Source organism: Mchenga conophoros, linkage group LG9, assembly GCF_057382185.1.
Source record: "Mchenga conophoros isolate Kocher_MC1m ecotype Shallow Benthic linkage group LG9, M_conophoros_male_GT1.1, whole genome shotgun sequence".
Lineage (NCBI taxonomy): Eukaryota > Metazoa > Chordata > Actinopteri > Cichliformes > Cichlidae > Mchenga > Mchenga conophoros.
In genome coordinates, this window is record NC_140534.1 from 14,317,749 (window position 1) to 14,322,103 (window position 4,355).

At 43.1% G+C, this 4,355-nt stretch overlaps 1 protein-coding gene across 1 annotated transcript in view; it reads left to right on the forward strand.

The window, feature by feature from the left end:
- The window catches only part of LOC146567009 (uncharacterized), a 435,082-nt gene that overhangs the window by 63,563 nt on the left and 367,164 nt on the right, over positions 1–4,355 (forward strand). The window lies entirely within an intron of this gene.

The window sequence follows — 4,355 nt, forward strand, 5'->3', positions numbered from 1 at the left end:
GCAGCCTCTGAATTTGGACACCCCCGGCCTGTTTCCGGCCGGACAATAATAACGGTGACATTTAAGTTATTTTATCCGATAAATAAACACTGTAAGATTCAAGTTTTTACAGCTGTAATTTTAAACAGTTTAAAAGCATGTAGAATAGCATATGCAGGCAAGTATATTTCTCCTTTTTTTTTTATCAAGAAGCAAAAACAAAAAGGAAAAAATAAGAAACGGGGCAGGGGTCGATGGTCGAATCATCCGTCCCCACCAATGCCACAACCAAATCTACACCCTTGCAAAGGCCTTTTAAAACTCCAGGAAGAGAATGAAGCTATTGTCAGATACCAAATCAGAGTAATCAAGTAGATCCAAAACCAGTCTAATGTTATTAGAAATGTGTCTATTTCTCATTAAGCCTGATTGTGTCTCATCGATAATTGTGTCCAAGAACTCTTTAATTCTGTTATCAAGTACTAAAGCCATAATCTCATAGTCATTATTGAGCAGACAGATGGGTCTCCAATTATCAATAAGAAGTAAGTCTTTGTTTGGCTTTGGAAAAAGTGTTATGAGACCCTGAGTAAGAGTAGGAGGGAGGTTGTTATTCTCTATACTTTTTTTTTCTTTTTTTTGTGTCCCGTTTGGATCTATAGCCATCAGAATTGTTGTCTTGAGGCCAAGAAAGATGCCAAGCGGATTTATTTTACCAAGTGGATCATCATGGCCTTGCCATATTGGTCCATTTGATTGACCTTTATTATAATTATGAATTTATTTTATTTTCGGTTGCTACAAACGAGACAGACATGACTGTGGGATAGGACAGGGGGAAAGAATGAAAGAAAGAGAGGGAGAGAAAGAAAACCAAAGGGGAGAAGAGAGGGTGAGAAGGGGGGGAAGAGAGAAAAAAAACAAAAAAAACAAAAAAACAAAACAAAAAACAAACAAAACTCCTGGGTCACCTGTATGGACAAAAAAAACAGAAGAGAAAGCAAACAGCAAAGAGCAACATAATAAAAAAAAACAGCACCATCACAATAAACTAGCTAGCAGTAGATATCAATAGTTACTAAATAATAAACGATATTGTGCAGCACGCAAGATAGACAGCGCACAGTGTGCTTTGAGGCAGCAGCCAAGAAAGCTGTAGTCCGCGTCTGTGAATACCCATGTGTACACCTGTGTGCATACCTGTGTGGATCAGCATGCTTGTATTCCAAAGGGTTCTCCATGTAATGATCTGCTAGGGAGTGTGGGGAGCCACAGCCCTGTCCTCTATGGTATCAAGCAGGTATGGAGGAGATCAAAACTCCAGACATCCAGAGGCCCCCAGAACACAAGAGACCAAGGAAGACCCACAGAGGGCAGCCGCGCCACTGTCCCAGTAAGAGCTGAGGAGAGTCCCAGATGAGGGCTCACTCAGCAGCCGCGGAGCAGAAGCCAGGGGGAGTTGCAGTGACGCGCCCGTGAGCTCCGCCAGCAGCCAGCTGTGCCTGAGTGACCGAGCCCCAGGCCGAGAGGCCGGGGGCACCCCACCTCCGAAGTGGCCCGTGCGAGCCCCAGGCTCCAGGTTTCGATAAGCGGCCGCCAAGGAGTGAGCCGGTGTGTACCTGGACGCCCATCCCCAGACACAAAGAACCACCAACGCACCGATACCTGAGGGAGTCCGCCACCAGCAGGGGACGTAATGGTGGGTGGAGATAGGCCTCCAAACCTTGGAGGGCCTGAGATGTCCCCAGAGATACTTTCTATACTTTCTATGAAAACCTGCAGTAAGAACGGAGCACTTCCTCTCCATGGCCTTATCAACATCCAATCTCCAGATTTCAGACTCTGCTCCTGAGGAGAAACAGAATCATCTGGCAGATCATTTGTTCTCATGACTTCTTTACTTTTAAACATTTTGAGCATCCAATCTGCTAATGTGCTCTCTCTTCTGTGTTTCTATCATCACTACAGAAGACTAAAACTCTAAATGCTCTACCATATATAATCTCAAAGCTCACAGCTTTACTGTGCCGTTAGTTCTCTCTACCAACCCTGCACTGTGGCTGATATGAACAATGATGTTTTAGTGTTATCCCTAGATGCTGTGCCATTAATCCAATCACTTCATTTACAAAGTGTGGACCATCATCACTATAAATAGTCTCCGGAATCCCGTGTTCTGGGATGATATTCTTACATATTGCTTTGGCAACCGAAATGGCATCTGCTTCCCTAGTTGATTGATTGATTGACTGATTGATTGATATACCTTTATTAGTCCCACAAGGGGAAATTTCATGTTATGGCTGCCGACCTGCAAGGGCGTCGCCATCTTACCCTCCAACCATACATACATTACACAAAAACATCACATGGTGAAGACAGGTCAGAGAGGTATAACAATGGAAGATGCACCACACGGGGAAGGATAAGGAGAAAAAAATAACTCCCCCCAGACTGAGCTCCAACAGGGAGATCAGTTTAAGAACAGAAAAAAAACACCTCTGCACATGAAAAAACTCTTAATACACCAAAGAAACACGTGACAAGCAACAGGAGTGGGTAAAGGGTGAGAGACAGTCAGTGTAGACAGTACATCCGGGCCTGCAGCCTATGCGCTGGTCTCCTTGATTCACCGTCAGCATCGGAAGGGAATAAGTGTTGAAGGCGTTTGGAGGGGGAGGGGGGATGAGTGTACATCTGCATGTGTGTATATGTCTGTGTGTGTGTGTGTGTATGTCCAGACTTCAGCTGAGACAGTGTCCTTCGCCCTGCCAGGGGTGGCCTTGCATAGAATGGGAAAAACCCACTACCCACTTTGCAAAAGGGCAAAAGAAACCTTTTGACATAATCTCAAAAAAAGCGTGAGCTGGCAGGGGACTCCATAATTGGTCATAATGGCTCATTACCTGTGTGGACTCAGACTGTGGAGGCAATAGTAGATACGAAGAGTCAGCCATGCTGTTCAGCACAGAACTTACGGAGCACCAAAACTGCACACATTCCCTTTATCATGATGGCTCGTTTGAAATTTATTTAAAATACGTTTTGAGTTCAAGTTTAAGTTTCCGAGTTAAACTCTGCTATACCTGACCGTGTAAAATCTGACATTAAAAATCTGAAATTAATCTGATGTTAAAGATTATTTTTCAAAAATGATTATCTAATAGAGGCAGTATCTTGGTTACATCTCTTGGATGAATGGATGACAGGGTGCTACAGCAGAGGCTTTCATCTGATTAATGCCAGATATTCATGAACTCATGCAGGATTTAATTTTTACTGAAAGAATGTTAAATATCCAAATCCAGCTGTGTGGGTCTTTGTGCTGTCACTGTGCAATGTGGACTGTGCACCCCGAAGTTATGCAGGAGTTTCTTAAAGTGTCGCTTCAGAGACGTCTGAAGCTTGGACACAGTATAATGTGGAGCAGTGGCACACTGTTATAATGATTATTTCTTTGCATCTCTGCAGTGTTTTATGATAAAATAAAAATCAAGTGCAAAACCCTTGAAATTGATCCAGTGGTTTGTGGTTAAAAAATTACGGAGCCCCCCAGGGGACATGGGAGAAGAAAAAAAATTAGGGAGAAAAAAAAAAAATTAAGACGGACTTTTGCGAGATCTCGCGAGATCTCGCAAAAGTATTGCGAGAGCTCGCAAAAGTATTGCGAGCTCTCGCAAAACGTTCTCGCGAAAGTTGAATTCCAACAATGGCGGCAGCTACTTAGTTGTAATATTGCTCTTTCTGGGTCACAAAATACACTTTTAAGATATTTTGAGGCGTGAATGTAGTTGTGTAAACGTCAGATACCTGCTCGGTTTACAAGACATCACATATTTGCAAAAGTGCTCCGACATTTTTGGAGATCTGACACCCACTAGCTCGAAGCTAACGGGAGGTCGAGACCTACTACAGCCGGGAGGAACACCGCTTTCCCGGCAAATCGTGCCTCGACCTCCCGGTCGGCTTCGAGCTGGCAGCCTCCGAAGAATGCGGCTAAAACTTTTGCGAGCTCTCGCAATACTTTTGCGAGAGCTCGCAAAAGTCAGTCTTAATTTTTATTTTTTTCTCCCTAATTTTTTTTTCTCCCATGTCCCCTGCGGGGCTCCGTAAAAAATAGCAGTTTTATAAGCTGAGGTTGTCCATTTTCTGACTTTCTTTACATTCTGATAGTTTGTAACAATCTGAAGTGCAAGAAGAATTGTGAAGTAATTTTAAAATATTGTTCCTAATTTAGGAACAACACCACCTGCTTCCATGTCTTGCATTAATATTTTAATAACTTCTCTGCTTATTGACAATTGTCCCTCAGATAATTATATTATCTCTATTTGTACGATACGACGAAGGAAAAACAGGGTACCTCTTTGAAAGTG